This window comes from Mastigoproctus giganteus, chromosome 2 (assembly GCF_048544385.1).
Source record: "Mastigoproctus giganteus isolate SK-2022 chromosome 2, ASM4854438v1, whole genome shotgun sequence".
Taxonomy (NCBI): domain Eukaryota; kingdom Metazoa; phylum Arthropoda; class Arachnida; order Uropygi; family Thelyphonidae; genus Mastigoproctus; species Mastigoproctus giganteus.
The window spans coordinates 124,891,144-124,911,617 of record NC_143576.1 but is presented as its reverse complement, the minus strand read 5'-3'; the positions used below and the strand labels follow the sequence as shown (position 1 = coordinate 124,911,617).

Sequence of the window (20,474 nt, the reverse complement as noted above, 5' to 3'; positions counted from 1 at the left end):
TTCTCCTCCACTTTACTCTCAGTTATTACAAGATTCTCTAGCTTACTGCTAGAGTTGAATACACCTCTGGCTTTCGCCTCGCTAAATAACTCCTCATGTGTGAATGTCGATGCAAAATATTCATTTAGTTTGTTAGCTACCTGAGCAGGATCATCAACAGTTGACCCATCAATATCAAGTGGACCAATCTGATTCATCCCCTTCCTTCTAGAGTTTACATAAGTAAAGAACTCTTTGCTGTTTTTCTTTGCATCCCTTGCCAAAGATTTCTCGTAATCTGCCTTCGCCTGTCTAACCTCTTTTGTAACTTGGTTACAGATCAACTTGTATCTATTATAGGCTTCTGTGTCATGTGTTAATTTGTATGTATTCCATGCATGTTTCTTCTCTGCCATATGCCTCATCAGTTCATCTGACATCCATTTAGGCCTAAACCTTGAACAATATTTCTTAATCGGTATATAAAGTCTAGTAGCTTCCACGATTAATTCTTTGAATGCTTCCCACTTAGAATTTACTGTTGGTAACATCGTCAGTTGATCCCACTGTACAGAATTTAAAAACTGTCTGAGACCATTGTACTCCCCTTTACGGAAGCAAAAACCCTTTCCTTTACCCCTGACGGTAGTTACCTCTTTGAGTAAATCCCACTTCAGCACACTGTGATCACTGCCACCTAGTGGTTCCTTTATCTGCAAATTCTTAATACACGAATGATCACTGCTGATAACCAGATCAAGAGTATTACTTTCTCTGGTTGCCTCTCGAACATGCTGCTGCAGAAAACAATCATCCAATAAATCCACAAAAGTCTGACTAGTGTGTGAGTGACCAACCCACAAGTTCCAGTCAATATTTGGGAAGTTAAAATCTCCCATTATAAGACTCTCTGATTTACTGGCCCACTCTATTTCCCTGTACAGTTTCTCATTGTACTCATCAGAGTCATTAGGCCTATAGCTCACTCCTACTCTCAATTTTGATCTCCCAATGCTTATGTCACACCAAACTGACTCGACACTGCACTGTCCAGCGATGTCCACTGGCTTCACTTCCTTGGATTTTATGTATTTCTTAACTAATAGCATAACCCCTCCTCCCTTCCTATCCAGTCTATCCTTTCTGTAGATGTTGTACTCCCCAAATTGCAGTTCTGCATTCCTTATATCTGTGTGACACCACGTCTCTGATATCCCAACAATATCTGCCTTTGATGTTTTAAGCAATACCTCAAATTCATCAAATTTATTTACTAAACTCCTAGCATTGGTGTACACGCAAGTATACATGCACCTATTTCTATTCTTAGCTACCCTAACACAACCCATGTGTTTACTTGTACCGCAATGACTCCCAGCAGTCTCTGAAATATCCTGCATCTTGTTTTTCAGGCTTCTGCTCATTCCAATAGAAGCAGAATTGAAGGCCAGAACATACAATATTCCTGCACCTTTCGGTCAGGTAAAATTACACAAGACTGGATTTCCTATTCGGCCTATTGTTTCCTACAGAAACTCGCCATTTTCATTCTTGGCCACACATGCATTATAAAACTCTTTAGACAGGCGATACAATTTGGGATTAAGAACTACGATACACTATTTAATAATCTTAAGGACTGTTAGACTTGGCGATAATGATAATTTATTCTCACTAGATGTTACCTTGTTATATACGAATGTAAATGTTGGATACATGTTAGATATCATTTGGGATATGTTAAATAATAATTCTATACCGATTAATTATACGAAGCTTCCTATTAAAGAAATTTTTCACTTAATTAAACTCTTAGTCGAGGCCAACTATATCACCTTTCGAGACAAAGTATACAAACAAATTTTTGGTTTGTCGATGGAATTGAGCTTGAGCGGCTTAATATCGGAGGTATATCTCTCAACGATTGAGGTATACATTTGATCCCTTTTCTACCCCATATCACATACTATGGGAGGTATTTAGACAATGTTCTAGTTATTATTGATAGTAGTACTATCCAAGACATTTTACATTCATTTAATAATATTCACTCTAGACTCAAATTTACATTGGAAAAGGAGGGTACGAATACAAAGTCATTAAATTTTCTAAATTTCACGCTTACTCAGGACTCGAATAAAATCCAATTTAACCTCTATCGAAAACCTAAGAACGCTGGTATGCTTCTGCATTATAACAACTATCACCCATTCTCCTACAAGAGATCTATTATCTTTAATCAATTTCTAAATGCCTATAAATATTCAATGACAGAATCCGCTTTGGGCTCAGAAATACAAATATTAACCGGCAGATTCTTAAACAGGGGTTATCCCCTTGCTACAATAAACCGAATTAGGGTACAAGCTAGGGATAGGATAAAAATTACTACACCAACCAACAATAGTAATATTAAAAAATACTTTATTTCTGTCCCATATGTTGAACAGTGGCACAAACAGCTTAACATTTTTTAAAGATACCGAATTTAATATTGTGGCCAGGCCAATTGGAAACTGCACACTATACTGAAAAATTGCTCAGTCCTTTCACCTTGGTCCTTAAAAAAAGGGGGGGGAGAGGGTTCAAATATGGAAAAACCCTATCAAAGACCAGTTGAGTAAAATTTAATTTTCTTAACTTCATTCCATCTATTTTTAATAACTTATTAAATGCAATTCATCACTGCCTGATTTTTCAAGCCCTTTTTAGAAAGTATTAAGAATTACATGTACACCACATGGTATGCTATTCTGAGATTACTGTTACTGATTATTTTCACAACCATCCTGCGAACCCTTATAAAATATGAAAACTTAGACATTAAGCTTGACATGCCTTCATCAATATCATTAACAAATTTAGACAACACTGGGCCCAGCACCGAATCCTAGGAAACTCCACTAATAATAGTAATCTAAGAAGAAAGAATAATGCCCATCAAAAACCAGTCTTGTCTTTTCCCACTCAACCATCACTTTATCTACATCAGAAACTTGCCCCTAATGTCACTCTGCTCAAATTTTTTATGTGAAACAGCATCAAAAGCTTCTCTGAAATGTAATATATGATGTCAAAATTATTTTTTGCATCCAGGTCCTCTGTTACTACATCACAGTATCCAATGGTTTGGTCAGACAATTCTCTGCCACCCTTTACTAATTCCTAGTTAAAGAAATAATGTAGTATTCCTGCATTACTTCTTCAACCAGTGACTCCATTATTTTCCTGGAAGAGAATTCAAGCTAAAAGGTCTATAATTATGAAACAGAAACTGACAGAGAAACATATTTCAATAAAAAAGTTTTACTAGCAAAATCTGTATGGCATATTAATTTTTAATATGCCATTCCTGTTATAATTGCACATATTTGTTATTATCAATTTCTGTAAGTATTACAATTAACTCACATATGAGGACAATCACGCCAATGTAGTTTTGCATAAATATTTACAACTGTAAGATAAATGTTACAGTTATTTTAAAGATATTCCTATAATCTGTAAAGAGCAACCATTCTTGTATATAAATTTCTTTATCATTAATACTATAAAAGACCAAATTTTCTGTTGATCATGCCTTTAAGTAGGCATTTTATAACTGCTTGTAACAATGTAATAATTTGTATATTTATCAATGATATTGATGAAGGTATATCAGGTTGGTTGGTTGGGTTTTATTGGCGCATTAGCAACTAAGGCTATAATGCGCCCGGTATATCAGACTTAGTGTCAAAGTTTGCAGATGTTACAAAGGTTGGCAGGGTTGTTAATGACAGTAATGGCAGTGTGCTACAACAGGATCTAGAAAATTTGGGCAGATGGGCTGAGAAGTGGCAACTGAAGTTTAACCTTGACAAATGCAAAGTATTGCATATGAGTAGAAGTAACGTACCAACTGTGTGGTACTACACTTAAGGTGGTAGAAAATGAAAAAGACCTGGGAGTAATTGTGCAGTCAGATATTAGCATTAGCATTAGTAGAGGCATTTGATGCAAGAAAGCAAGCTTATGCAGCATCAGCCAAAAAAAATAAATAAATAAATAAAAAATAACCACTTCCACTTCACCCCTCTGTTCGTTCGAAATACCTGTCCAGCTGAGCCTTAAACTTATTTAGGCTATCAACTTCCACAACAAGGGATGGAAGTCTGTTCCACCAACCAACCACCTGCTGGCTAAAGGAAAATTTCCGCACGTCTATCCTACATCTGTCTTTCCTCAATTTGAATTTCTGCCCTCTCAGGTGATTATTCTGAGCAAGAGGAAGAATCCCATCAGCATTGAGCATGCTCAAACCATTCAAGGCTTTCTACACCTCTATCAGATCACCTTGCTGGTACCTAGTCTCCAGACACTGTAATTTGCAAAACTTAAGGCTTTCTTCGTAAGAACACCCCTTTGTTCCATTCACTAATCTTGTTGCCTTTCTCTGTACTCATTCCAGCAGCTCTACATCCTTCTTGAAATGAGGCCTCCAGGCCTGTATACAGTTCTCTAGGTGTGGCCTGACCATTGCCTTATACAAGGGAATAATCACCTCCTTATCCCTGCTAGAAAAATTCTTATATATCATTGACAATACACCATGAGCTACTCTTGCAGTCCGTCTGCACTGCTCAGAGAACTTCATATCTGCCTGCACAATCACCCCCGGGTCCCTTTCATTCTCTACCACTGTCAGTGTAGTACCACAAAGTTGATACGTTGCTCTGGGGTTGCTGTATCCCATATGTAGTACTTTACATTTGTCAATGTTAAACTTCATTTGCCACCTCTCAACCCATCTGCTCAACTTTTCCAGATCCTGTTGCAGAAGCATAGTGTCAGTAGTGTCCTTGACAACCCTGCCAACCTTCGTATCGTCTGCAAACTTGGACATTAAGCTTGTACCGTCATCAATGCCATTTATAAATACAGAAAACAATAATGGACCCAATACTGAATCCTGAGGGACTCCACTAATAACATTAGTCCACAATGAGCAGTGTCCATTGATTACCACTCTCTGTCTTCTCCCCCTCAACCACCCCTTTATCCATAGCAGCAATTTGCCTCCAATGCCACACTGCTCCAATTTGTGCAGCAGTCTTCCATGTGCAACAGTATCAAAAGCCTTTCTAAGATCCAAGTATATAATATCAAAGTTATTCCCTGCATCCAGTTCTTTTGTGACTGCATCACAGTATCCAATCAAATTGGTCAGGCAAGACTTACCCTTAACAAAACCATGCTGCGTCCGAGCTATAACTGAAGTCTTGTCTAGATGATCCTGCAGTGCTTCTTTATAACCAGTGCCTCCATTAATTTTCCGGGAACAGAAGTTAAACTCACAGGTCTATAATTACTTGTGTCAGCCTTTGATCCTCCTTTGTGAATTGGGGTCACATTTGCACATCTCCAGTCCATGGGTACCTCAAGTTTTATGTACATATGAAGTTTTCTGAGCAATGCAGCCAGGCAGCCAGGGGAGGTCATGGGATTTTATCAATGATATACAGGAATTTTGCTAGCAAGAAAAAGGAGGTGATTGTCCCTCTGTATAAGGCAATGGTCAGGCCACGCCTTCAGTACTGCATACAGGTCTGGAGGCCTCATTTTAGGAAGGATATAGATTTGCTTGAGCGTGTACAGAGAAGGGTAACAAGATTGGTGAGGGGAATGAATGGATCCTCTTACCAAGAGAGGCTTAAGTTCTGCAAATTGCAGCAGCTGGAGACTAGGCACCTGCGAGGTGATCCGATTGAGGTGTATAAGGCCTTGAATGGGTTGAGCACGCTGAATTCTGATGGAATTCTTCCAAATTCAAATTGAGGAAAGACAGATATAGAATAGATGTGCAGAAATTTGACTTTAGCCAGCGGGTAGTTAATTGCTGGAACAAACTTCCATCTGTCGTGGAAGTTGATAGGTTAAATAAATTTAAGGAGGAACTGGACAAACACTTAGAGGGAATTGTTTTGATAATTTTTTTTTTTTTTTTTTGGCTGATGCTGCATAAGCTCATACACTTGCTTTCTTGAATCATATGCCACTACTACTACAATGGGACATTGGCCTATCACACTGTGATATCAATTTATGAAATATCTGAAGAGTGCCTCTTGGTATTTAAAGCACCTGCTTAATACATAAACTTTTAATTAATAATGGTTCCAATAGAAACTGAAATAATTTTTACTGAGAGCATAATGGATTCAGCTTGTTTTTTTTTTTCTTTTCACAATACTATTTCATTATAAATCGACAGGGATTATCTTTATTTTAGATATAGGAAGCGTCTTTTCCAACTCATTAGACCCCTAAATTTAACTCTAAATTCCAGCTATAGGACCAAAAGAAATAATCGGTCCATATTTATTAAACAGTTTAGACCTCAAAAATCTAATTTTATGCCAATCCAAGTAATGGTTTCCATGCTGCCAGAAGTATGGTGTTTGTAGACAGCAGTCTTGAGCGCTTGTTGTTGAGAGTGCACGGTCTGAACACTACGGTTCTGACAGTGGGGAAGATGTCCCACCTGGTTTACAAAATAGATATCGCCATCCTCAAGAATTATTAGCGAGTTGGACTAGGAGAGTTGGAAAAGAAGCTTCCTATATCTAAAATAAAGGTAATCCCTGTTGATTTATAATATAATAGAATATAGGAATTATCGAGCACTTAATAGCTCTCAATTATCAAATCTATTATATACAATACTATTTCATATGGTAATATTATTTTGAAACAGTGAAAAGAGTGATTAATCCCCAGAGGAAAGGAAAAAAGAAATTAACCAAAGAATGAAGAAGTACTGGTTGCAGCATTAGAGACATGATACCAGAAATTTCTATCTGGTATATATTTGATTATAAACCACATAAAAATTTTAGAGAAAATATTAGACTTACAAAGCACTAATTATTTCTTCTTGCAGCAGATATGATAGTTATATAAGGAGGGGGGGAGACACCATAGAAAATAATGAAGGAATTTGGAAATATCCCCAAGACAATAATCACATAAAGTCTGAGGGATTAGCAGCACAGAGATACAGAGCACATCAAGTTAAAAAAAGTAAATGCAAAAATTGTTACAAAAAAAATTCTGTTCCAAGTCTTCCTTACTAACCAGGTAGCTTTCTGAACCACATATCCACCAATTAAAGAAAGGACAGAAAAGTAGAAAGAATTCTTACCCTATCAGAACAGACCGGGAAGGAAATTCTCTAGGTAACTACCCCTGGCACCCAGAACCTGCCAAGTTCATCCCAACTATACAGCTACCAACTTTTGACTTTCAAAAAGCTGGAGATACAATATTTCTAGACAGGAGGAAAGCAGGTTTTTTCGCAAAAACAGGCTAAAAAAGGAAGGGTTTTTTTTTTCTCAAAAAACAATAGGAAAGCAGATTTTTTTTAAAAGACTAAGTGTTTTTAAAGTATACACTTTATAAAATTTAAATTTCAAAAATTTAATTGAAAAATAAAAATTAAATTGCAAAATACACATTTTAACATTAAGATACAGCCATATGTGACTGCTGAATACGGTGTTGTTTCCTGTATTCTTTCTATCTTTTGAACTCCTCTGACCATTTGGTCGTGCCGGAGTATAAACATAAAATTTATTTATTTTTATTTATATATTCATTTATCAGTATTCTTTTAAACACATTAGTATATTTACATTAAGCTTTTAAACACCAGTTTACTCAATATTTCTCTGTCTGTAGATTTCTGTTTGGATTGTCTTTTAGACATTAATTAAGTATCACTGCTTCAAAAAAAACTAATGAAGCAGATTTGCACCCCTTCAGAAATGGTGAGTCAAAGTTCTGGCATGCTGTTCAGACCTGACTGTCAAGAGTATTGTAATTGTGATTTCCAAAATTGCACTAGAACGAGAAGATGTGAATTAAGTTTCCCCACCCCACTGGATTGAACATTCTCTAGCACTCAGCATTACTATGAGAAATTATTAAAAATGAAACCCAGTGGGTTTCTTCAAACCCACTGGGTAGCTTGCTATCTATGACTTCCATTTGGAACTGGCAGACTTTCAACTACTGTACAGAAGCATGTTTTGCTCTTCGGAATTCATGACAAAACTCCATCCCCTCCCCCAATGCAACTCCAAGAGTCCTATAAAGAGCTTCCAACTAAAAGCAACTCTGTAAACTAGATGACATCATCATCACATCTACAAATGGGTGGGGAGCATTACTCTCCAAAAACAACTTTGCAAAAACCTACAATTACAACAGCAACAGCTTGTTATTTGTTTGTTATTTGGTTTTTAGGAGCATTAGCAACTAAGGCCATATTGCTCCGGGAATATGCGGTGGTCATTCCCTGACCTTTCCGCATCCTCCGTATTTGGTGGTGACGAGCTCGAACCCCGGTCTAATCAAGAAGCGTGTGCTACGCACTGCTGCTTCTTCCCACCTGGCTACGGAGGCGCCACAGCAACAGCAAAGAGCTAACGTCCATTGAGACAACATCCTAGAGGACTGCTACTTTCCATCCATCCAACTAAGAGGGCTTCCCTTAGAGCAGTGGTTTTTGACCTTTTTTTTTAATAATGGCACCCCTAAGTAATTTATTTTATTTTGTGGCACCCCTACTCAATTTTCTGCCTGTTAGATCTGATTCTCTCTCTGTATATATATATATATATATATCTAATATTAAAAAAATATGTTATATGATAGTTATTACAATCATATAACTATAAACAAAATTACAATTTATAATGCAAATTATATATACAGTAAACGCTGGTTATAGTGATCACTGGTTATTAGAATCAGCCACTCAATAGAATCAAATTTCGAAGAACCGATACAAATCAATAAAATGCACTACACTTTCACTGTTTACTCGAATCACATTTTTGGTTATAAGAATCAATTTTGAATGCCTCTGTGATATTTTTCTAAAGCACATTTCTGGAAGTCACATTTATAGAGGTCACAACCATAGAACAATAAAAACAATTTGCAGTTTCCGGTTTATTTGGCTTTTCTATTAGTACAATTCTGTTAGAGTAATAAACTGGTAGTAAACTCGATCTTATCCATTTGCGATAATACTAATAGCTGGAATTCTGTGTTTTCACGTTATCATGGTGAAATCCGCTCTTCATTTCTATATCAAACTTCGTCTCACTTACATGTGTCATGTTAGTTCCAATTTGTGTGTGCCATGTGCTTTTTTATTGATTGATGCTTATCTTTTTTACTGTGTTTTAAATTTTACTACAAAAAAATGTCAGTGAACAGAAAGAGAGTGAATTTGAGTGTAAAAGATAAGTTATGAATTATAGAAACATACAATAAATTAAACTTTGGCAATATGTTTCAAAGGGAAGTGGCAGTAAAATTAGGAGTGCCTCCAGTCATCTTTATCAAAATTATTAAAATCATGTTGCACATTAAACACTAATGTGATTAATGAAACCAGAAAAAGGAAGCGTGAAGGGAAATGTCAAACAGTAGATGAAGAAGCTCAGTTCGTTTGGTTCAAACAGGCCAGCTCATTTAATGCACCAATCAATCATAGCATTCTTCAAACCCTTTAAATTCCAGCTCATTTAATGCGCCAATCAATCATAGCATTCTCTTGCTGAAAAACTACAAGAATTTAAGGCAATGAACGGATGGCTGGCAAGATGGAAAGAGAGGCATGATATTGTTTACAAAAAACTTCACAGACAAAAACAGGATTCAGACAGTTCTGCAGCAGACACCTGCTTGAAAACCACTTGGCAGACTGTGTTAAGCACTTATAATCCTAAAAACATTTTTAATACAGGTGAAACAGGGTTGTACTACAGGGCTACCCCAGACCACTGCATGATTTTTAAAAATTCCTCTGTGTCTGCAGGAAAGAAGATAAAGGACAGGACTACAGTTCTTTTAACATGCAACACGACAGGAACAATCAAGATGAAGCCGTTAGTTATCAGCAAGAGTAAATCACCTAGATTTTTAAAGGAGTAAAACAGCTGCCTGTTGAATATGCCAATAATACCAATGCTTGGATGACATCTTCTTTATTTGAAGATTATCTTCGTAAATGGAATTTGAAATTGGATAAGAAAAACAAAAAAACGGCACTGGTTTTGGACAACTGCACAGCTCATCCAAAGTTGACTTTCAAAAATATTGAATTAGTTTTTCTACCTTCAATACCACATCACTGATTCAACCTCCCGACCAAGGAATAATAAAAACTTTTAAGACCTTTTATAGATCGGATATGAGGCAAAGAATCATCCAGTCTATCAGAGCAGGAACTAGGCAATGCTATGCCTGGGGCAAAAGTCTTATAAGTACACTCCCATTATATGCAGGCAGTCAATCTTTCAGTAGCGTAGCTAGGGTCATCCATGCCCGGTTGCAATATGTCTTCCTAGTACCCCTGATTGTGACAGATAATTCCTTCAGTTTGCATTCCTGAAGCTCTCAGCACCTGGGGGAAATCCCCCCTCTGCAATCTTTATGAATTTATAAAAATTACCATTGCAATGGTCTACGATTTGCATATATTTATTAATAAAATAATTTAAATAATACAGTGAATATAACAAAACAAAAATATCAAAGAAAAAGGAACTTACAAATATTCATTTATATCTACAGAGAATTTAATTCTAGATAAACTACAGAGAAATTAGAAAACCAGATAGTTTATGTTTATATATCTAGTATAAAATCATAGAAACAAAATACAGGCAGTTCTCACTTTACGAGTTCCCGGGTTTACGAGTTTTTATTTTTTTTTTTTTTCAAAGTATCAAGTATCAACAAAATGGAAAATATGAACATTAATTTCAAAAAAATTAATGTTAAACATTCATAAATACTGCATTTAAAACCATGGGCGTAGCTATACAATACAGTGTACCCTGCTTTACGATATTAATCCGTTCCACAGACACCCTCATAACGTGAAAATATCGTATTGTGAAAAAATTTAACCCAATGACATTGTTTTTTGGTAATTTGTTCCACAACCAGAGAGTTATATAATGAAAATTTTGCTATACAGCTCTCTAAAAGATAATTTTTATAGTGTAATTTGTATTAGTTACCAATTCAAATCACTAAATTGCACTACCTTTCATTGTTATCATATCTTCTCTTATAAGAACCAATTTGGAACGGCTTTGTGATATTTTTCTAAAGCACATTTAGAAAAGCACATTTTATTGTTTTATGGTCATGACCATAAAACAATAAAAACAATTTGCACTTTCGGTTTATTGAGCTTTTCTGTTACTGCAAGCAATTATAAACGGGTAGTAAACTCGATCTTCTCACATTTGCGAAAATACCGAATGCTGGAAATGTGTGTTTTTTTTACGTTATTATGGTGAAATGTGTTTCCCCTTTACTGAAATCTTCAATCGTATAAAAAAATATAAATAAATTTTCAGAATCTTCTTTTCACTCTTTTTTTTTTAAGCTTCGTAAACTTTTTACTCCTCACAAATCATGTTAGTTGCAATTTGTGCATTCCATTAAAAAATGCTTATGCATGCGATCGTGAAATTTATAATTAAAAGAGAAGATTATCGTGGAAACAAATGCCTCTTGAAACATTTTTGAAGACTCCTTGTGCAACAAACCAATGAGGGCCAAGCCAATAATGAGTGATCAACGAGTGTGCATTTAGTCAATGATGTTGAAGAATAAGCATTCTTTAAAATTTGTAAGTCATAAATAATTTCTTTATTATTATAATTTGCTTGATTTTACGGGCTACGTTTTCATTTCTTTCGATAAATCAATCATTGTTTAAACATAAACTAATTAGCTAACTAATTTCATTGTTGAGAACGTAACCCCTATTTTTAATATTGTCTATGGAATTTAATTTCCGCTTTACGAGCATGCACTAGGAACGAATTAACTCGTAAAGTCGAGAACTACCTGTATTGTGAAATATATAGTACTTTTAATATTAAATATAAACTAAAAAAATGCAATGAAGGTGTATTATTTTAATTTAATTTTCTCACTTTGAAGGATCATTCACAAGAAGCTACTGTTGCAGGCAGGGTAAGAAAAATTCATAGTGCTATTTCTATATTTGGATAAGATTCTATTAGGCAACACTCATAAACGAATTGGAGAAATTGTAAGGGGTTACAGATTTTATATCCTGCAGAATTGATAAAACATGATTTTTCAAATATCTGTTGAAATATCAACAGATATTTGAAAAATTTTGTTTGTCCTCCAGTGGTTAGTACTGGACAAACCAAAAAGCTCAGGGGTGTGACATCACAAAACGGGCTATACTTTATAGAAGTTTGTAATTGGAGTTTCTCTGTTATTTTCAAAATTTTTTTAAATTCTCACAAAAATTTCTGGAATCATAAGTAGCATGTAAAAAGATAATGAAGTGTTTATTTTAATAGAATTTTTATTTTAAAAAAAGAAGACAAGTTGACCAGAAACTATAATCCATGTCGGGAATATGTCTTAATCTGGCTATAGAAAACAGTTGACTAGCATGACTTCTCGGTATATGGGATAGACGGCTGCATACATTTTACATTCCACTGCTTTGGAATGGTAATCCCTTTAACCCTTAGCTTGCGTTTTCTAATTGCTTAAATTGCATAAAGGCCAAAGGTGGAAACAAAGCATACAAAGTTAAGTATCTCTCATAATCCGTTCGTTATATGGAAATTTCCTTCATTCTACAGAAACTTTTAAATGTAATTAGCAAAAGGAAATCAAAAAATTTGCTATAAAGAAGTTCGTTAAACACAGATCCGACTGTAATTAAATCAAAAATTAAGCAATTTTAAAATATAACTGATTGAATGCACACTTAAAATGCTGCACTTGGGGCTGGTGCCCCGCTTGACCCACCCTAGTTCTGGCTCTGCAATCTATAACTGAAGGTTTGGGAACATCTGATATCGCAAAGCAGATAACTGTTCCAGATGCACTTCGATGACAATGAGTGCTTGGAATGAAGTTTTCAAAACCTCCATTAGTAACTGTTGTTGTTATTTGGTTTTTAGGAGCATTAGCAACTAAGGCCATATTGCTCCGGGAATATGCGGTGGTCATTCCTTGACCTTTCCGCATCCTCTGTATTTGGTGGTGACGGGCTCGAACCCCGGTCTAATCAAGAAGCGTCTGCTACGCACTGCTGCTCCTTCCCACCTGGCTACGGAGGCGCCTCCATTAGTAACTGTTTCAAAAAATGTAGATTAATTATTCCTGATGGGCAACTAAGTCGCAATACTGATCACGTTGAAAAGCCTGAAGACATGGGTGAACAGAAGTTTAATGATTGGGTGGACATAGATGATGATCTACAAGTTACTACAGCTTTAACATATGAAGAAATTGCCCAGTCTGTTACTGATAATTTCGCCGAGGAGGAGGAGGAAAATGAAGTTGAACCCGAACGAATTCCAGTTAAAAAAACAGCAAATTCATGAAGCTATAGCCGTCCTGAGGAGAGCATTGGAAGAAACTGGTGCAAGTGATCATGAATACAGACTGTTATACAATATTGAAAAATCTATAAATAGACTTTGTAGTGATGATTTAAAGCAATCTAAAATAAATTATAAATTTTAAATTTAAATTATAATCATATTACAAAGTGTTATGTTTAATTAATATGTATATTAATTGTACATAGATGGACATAAGTATAAATTTATTTTTATTTTGCTAACCTGTGGATAAATTTATTTTTATTTTGTTCGGAATGTAAAAATAGGAATATTCTTCTGATTTTTACGTATCATTTAATTGGTAATAAACTTTTGGTAATAAAGTGTAAATTTGTGCTTTATATCTTTGTTTTTATAGCCCCTGGATAATATTTGTCGATTTTCGCTTATTAGAATAAAAATTCAATTTGAAAACGTGATCACTATAACAGGCGCTTACTGTATATAATAATTTTATTCTTTATATAGAGGTATTAAGTAAACATCAATTATAGATCACCACAAAATTAAAAAGATACCATACACCTTTTTATAATGAAAGAAACATATAAATTTTTAAAAAAAATAAGTTTAAGTAATTTAAACCCAAAATACATGGCACCCCTGGAATGTTGTTGCAGCATCCTAAGGTGCCGTGGCACCTCGGTTGAAAACCACTGCCTTAGAGTATAAACACATAAAGTGCCTCTTGTTCATGCTATAAACACACATTAACCTACTTACTAGCTATGGACATGTGTCAGTATTGTTGTTGTGTTTGGATTTTTCTGGTGCAAAGGCTCCTAAGGCCATTTGCACCTATCATAATATTTAATACTAGTTTTATTGGCTTCTATGGAAGCAGTTAGAAACAGTTATATAAACCTATTCGTTTCAGAAAGAAGAAAAATTCTGTAAGGTTTGAATTTTCACTTATGATATGGCTAAGTGACAATTCCTGTAAGGTTGAGAGAGAAGTGAATGAAATTAGATGAGAGTTGTTATACAAGGTGCATTACAGGAGTATGTGTTTCATTGTGAGTGGCCTGTGGCAGTGCAAACACTGTGGAGGGTCATTACCTGATAACAGGAATAGATGGGTCAAGTGAGTGTGGCCTATTCGGGTTCTCACCAGGACTACCTCTTCTTGTCTGTTTGTGTGGAAATTGGAGGCCCATAATTGCGGTACAGGTTTAATTTCAAGGAGTTTGTTATGTATATGCATTTGCCACTGAAGTGTCCATCGTTCCTTATATATATTTTATATATGCATTTTGAAATCATTGAACGGGACCAGAAAATTCACTGGGACTATGCTGGATGGATGCTTGGCAGCAGCAGCATCTGCAATTTCGTTTCCTGGTATTCCAGTATGGCCTGGGATCCAGCATAAGACAACCTTTTGCCGATGATCTCTGAGACAAATCAACTCTGATCTGATAAGCTGTAGTAATGGATGAGTAGATGGCGAAATCTTTTGCATTGCTGATAGGGCACTTTGCGAGTCTGTGTAGATTATGCTCTTTTCGATTGAGAAATGGAAAATGTTTTCCAGAGCAAGCTTTATGGCATATAATTCAGTGGTGTAACTACTGCATTCTGTCGGAAGTGACACTGAAATGGTAGCGTTGTGGAATACAGCTGCTGCACCTGTTCCACTCTATGACTTCGATCCATCAGTATATATTTTAGAGAAGTCAGGATAACATTGTATATGTGCAATGTGCAGCTGTTGGATGTTATTATCCATTAAGGAGTGTTTCCCCCATTGGTGGAAATAATTGTCACAAGACGGCATGATGACAGACCATGGAGGAACGTGATCTATAGGCTTTTGGTAGACTTTATTGAGTTTTATATTCCAGTTTTCTGCTAGTTCCATGAACCTAATACCTGCAGGCCTAGTTGCTTGTGGTTTGTTTCTGTAAAAGGTCGTGAGTTGCTGATCATTAAATATTGACCAATTAGGATGGGTCGACTGGCTTTGGATCTTGGTTGTGTAGTTCAGTAATAACATCTTTCTTCTGATGGTTAGAGGAGCTTCAGAGGCTTCTACATATAGACTTTGCACTGGAGATGTTCTGAACGCACCTAGGGCTATTCTAAGAGCTGAATGTTGAATAGGGTTCAGGCGAGATAAAGCACTTTCCCTAGCAGAATCGAAGACAGGCACGCCACAGTCCAATCGAGATCTGATTATGAAGCTATATAAGTTAAGCAAGGTGTAACGGTCTGCTCCCCAGGTTGTTGCTGATAAGGCTCGGAGTATGTTCATTTTTTTTTTTTTTTGACAAACTGTCCGGAGATGTTCAATGTGTTTTTGATAGTTTAACTTGCTGTCAAAAATTAAGCCAAGCAGACGAATACTATTTGCTATTGGAATAGGATGGTTATCTAATTGGAGTTCAGGATCAGAATGCATTTTACATATGGTACAGAAGTGTATGGCAGTCGATTTCTAGCTGGATAGTCTGTAACCGCTTTATGTCATCCAAATCTGGATCCGATTTATTGATATCTGCAATTGTCTCTCAATATAGTTCATGTTTTGAGAATGGCAGGAGATTGTGAGATCTCCTGCCATTCGTATCTGAGATCTCGTATCTTTATGCCTCAGCATAAAGATACGAGCCCACTGTTTTTGGAATGAGTTCGGTTAAATGATTAATTCTAATTGCAAATACAGTGGTGCTGAGAACAGACCCTTGAGGAATTCCTACTTCCCGGACAAAGTTTTTAGACAGAGCTCCCCGATAAAGAACTTGAAAGGATCTTTGTTGTAAGAAATTTTGGATGAAATATGGCAAATTTCCTCTCAGGCCAAGAGAATGTAGATCCTTTAATATGCCAAAATGCCATGTCATGTCAAAGGCTTTCTCAATATCCAAACAGACCATAACGAGATGCTCCTTTTTGATGAATGCATTCCTGATGTTTACTTCAGCTTTAATCATAAGGTCCAATGATGATCGATTTTTTCTGAATCCAAATTGATTGTTATTGATTAAATTTTGGGACTCAAGATACCAAGTCAGACGGCGATGAATCATTTTTTCGAGGGTTTTGCTCAGACAGCTGGTAAGTGAAATTGGTCTGTAGTTATGAGGAACAGAATAGTCTTTACCAGGTTTTGGGATAGCCAGTATGTAGGAATGATCCAAGGAGCTTGGGAATGTATGTTCAATGAAGATTCGATTGAAGAAGATCAGCAGTGATGAGTGTGACTTTGGATCCAAATTTTTGAGCATTATATAAAATATCCCATCAGGGCCAGCGGCACTGTTCCTTGTGTTGGTAAGAGCATGCTGCAGTTCAACCATGGTGAATGGTTGGTTATATGTTAGTGCACATCTGTCAGTGAAATTCAGTTTGGATTTTTCGGTTACACCTTTAATTTTTTGAAATGGTTGGTCATAAGCAGTTGAGGAGGACAACTGAAAAAATACAGATCCTAGTGCATTTGCGATTTCTGCAGGGGTAGAGAGTTCCTGTCCATTCCAGTTAATTAGTGGAGTAGACGTTGGAGGAATTTTGCCATTTAACAATTTTATCTTATTTCAGATCACTCTGATGTCTGTATTTTTATTAACTGAGGAAGTGAATTTAATCCAAGATTCTTTTTTTGCTTTCCGTCTGATATAACAGGCTCTTGCTCTAAGTCGTTTATAATTAATAAGATTGGAAGTGGTTGGATGTTTGTGGAATTAATTCCATGCTTTGTTTTTCTCTTTTTTTGCATTGTTGCACTCTTCGTTCCACAAATAATTTAATTTTTGCCTTTTCCCGACTTTGTATTGTGGAATGGCAGCGGTTGCAGCTGTTAGAATTTGGTTTGTTATATGTTCAGTAACGTGGTTGATAGAAGAGCACCACTGCATGATATGGTTGTCGAACAAGACAAACCTGCTGTATTTTATCCAGTCAGCCTTTGGAAATTTCTATTTTATTGGATTATCTCTTGGTGATGAACAGGAAGTTTGAACTTTGCATATTATTGGGAAATGATCACTGTTGTGAGGATCGTTAAGAGTTACCCAATCGATACTTGGATAAAGCACTGGAGAGCAAATGGAAAGGTCTATTGTGGAGGTTGATCCAGTAGGAAAATAGACATAGGTAGGAGAGCCAGTATTCGACAATGTTAAATCCTGTCTGTCAATCACCATTTCAATAAGCTTACCATGCCTGTCTAAGCTAGGGGAATCCCATAAATGGGTGGTGAGCATTAAAGTCACCTAGTATACAGAAGGGAAGTGGTAGTTGCAACACAAGATCTTCGATTTCCTGAATAGAATATGGACGATTAGGTGGAAGATAAATTGAAACTAATGTAACAGTGATTCCAATTACTATGTGGGCAGCAACAGTTTCTAAAGAGGTTTGCAATGGAATGCATCTGGAGGGGACTCTTGAGTCCAATAGGATGGCTACTCCTCCATGAGCACCATTAGTGTCAGATCTATCCTGCCTGAAGATAGTGTAATTTTTGACTGTAGGGGGAAACTTGGGGTGTCGAGTTAGTTTCTTGTAGGCACATGGCAACAGGATGGAAGCAGTGAACTAGTTCATTGATATTGCTGCGAAAACCTCTACAATTCCACTGAATGATGTGTTCCATTATTTGGTTTTGTTCGTGGAAGATGTATCTGACTGCTTATAAGTTGATTGTTTATGACGGTCTCGTTTTGGTTTATCTTTTCAGGGAAAAGTGGAATGTCCTGATTCATTGTTATCGTCCATATCATCTGCGTGTATTTCAAGCAGTTCTTCTTGATCGATAGTATCATCTGTATCCATGCTTGTTAGGCATGATTCTTTCGTCTCAACAGGATAAGATCTTTGCAAATTTTCTGCTACCTGAAAATGCAGAGGTCTCTGGGATGGAATTGTGAGTGGCGCATTATTGCTTTGGTCTACTGAATTTGGTTTAGATGGATGCTGGCCCGAGAGTACTGATCAAGTCCAGTCTGATATTGATATTTTAGAAGAGATGGATACTTCTATCTGACATGCCACTGATTCGTGTCTGTGAATGGCGGAAGCATAAGTGCATTTTGGTATACTTAAGTTGACCTGTTTTTTCGCTTCTTGATAAGAGACTTTATTTTCAATTTTATATTTTTGTATTTTTTTTCCTATCTTCCATAGTTCACAATCTTTGGAGTAAGCTGGATGCTTACCACTACAATTAGGGCACTGTGGTGTTGAAGCCTTGCATTCTGCTTGCATGTGATTTTTGCAGCTGCAGTTCGGACATATAGCATCTCCACGGCATGCTGCCTGAGAATGGCCAAACTTTTGGCATTTATAACATCTGAGCGGATTTGGAATATATGGCCTAACGCGGCAGTTCAAGTAACCTGCTTTGACAGAACCTGGGAGATTTGGCGTACTGAAGGTTAAGATTATATTTCGCGTAGGAGTAAGTTGCCGTCTTTTCTGATCATGATTCGTTTTGCATGAGACACATTTTGTTCTTTTAGCTCCTGGACTATTTCTTCCTCAGAAATGTTTAAAAGTTCCCATTCGGAGATCACTCCCTTGGAAGAAATCAGTGTGTTGTGTGGGGTGACCTGAATCGGTATTCCACTTAAAGAAGTTAGTTGTAATAGTAACTCAGAATGTCTTGAGTGAGATGTCTCTATCAGTAAATCTCCTGATTGGAGACGTTTGACCATTTTTGGTGAACCTGCAGCATTTTCTAGGCATCTCTGGATGATAAAAGGGGAGAGCTTGCTCACAGGTTGGGATGACAAAGAATGTACTATAAGGAAAGCTGGAGATTCCTGCTTCCTAGTGTCCTTTTTAAGTTGCTTTGAAAGAGAAAAGTCATGGCCGGTGTCATTGTCGTGTTCATGTTGAGAGCTCTTGGGCTCTAAGCGTAGAAATACGACAGTTTCCATTTCTGCTCCTTTTAGCCCTGAGGGATGGATTTTCCCCCAGATTACAGGCCCTGCCACGTGGAGTCAGGAGCTGTGCCACCAGTGACCAAGCAGATATTGAATTAGTATTTGATATGAAGACTAAGAAAAGAAAGGTGGATTCCCTTTCTGGGTTTTTACTTCTGACTTTGCAAGCAAAGAACCACTTGATGTGAACAAAAGAGGAGAAAATCACACGAGAAAAGAAATTAAACTATATTGTTTTCAAAGAGCACTCTATAAATCGCACAGAGAAAAACACTTGGCACTTGGGGCCATATGTCAGTAGTTAGCAAGCACGCCAATAGCCAAAATCAGGTTGACTAGCACCTATCGTCAGCTTGTAGATCACATAGATGGTGATCTACAAGTTACTACAGCTTTAACAGTTGAAGAAATTGCCCAGTCTGTTACTAATAATTTCGCCAAGGAGGAGGAGGAAAATGAAGATGAACCCGAACGAATTCCAGTTACAAAACAGCAAATTCATGAAGCTATAGCCATCCTGAGAAGAGCATTGGAAGAAACTGGTGCAAGTAATCATGAATACACTGTTATACAATATTGAAAAATCTATAAATAGACTTTGTAGTGATAATTTAAAGCAATCTAAAATAAGTGACTATTTTCAATTATAATCATATTACAAAATGTTATGTTTAATTAATATGTATATTAATTAAGCTATGTACGTAGGTATAAATTTATTTTTATTTTGCTAACCTGTGGATAAATTTATTTTTATTTTGTTCGGAATGTAAAAATCGGAATATTCTTCTGATTTTTACGTATCATTTAATTGGTAATAAACTTTTGGTAATAAAGCGTAAATTTGTGCTTTATATCTTTATTTTTATAACCCCTGGATAATATTTGTCAATTTTCGCTTATTAGAATAAAAATTCAATTTGCAAACATGATCACTATAACCGGCACTTACTGTATATAATAATTTTATTCTTTATATAAAGGTATTAAGTAAACATCAATTATAGATCACCACAAAATTAAAAAGATACCATACACCTTTTTATAATGAAATAAACAAAAATTTTGAAAAAAACAAGTTCAAGTAACTTAAACCCAAATTACATGGCACCCCTGGAATGTTGTTGCAGCATCC

At 36.2% G+C, this 20,474-nt stretch overlaps 1 protein-coding gene across 1 annotated transcript in view; it reads right to left on the bottom strand.

Moving 5' to 3' along the window:
• Positions 1-20,474, bottom strand: part of alpha-Man-Ib (alpha-Mannosidase class I b) — a 189,605-nt gene that overhangs the window by 126,281 nt on the left and 42,850 nt on the right. The window lies entirely within an intron of this gene.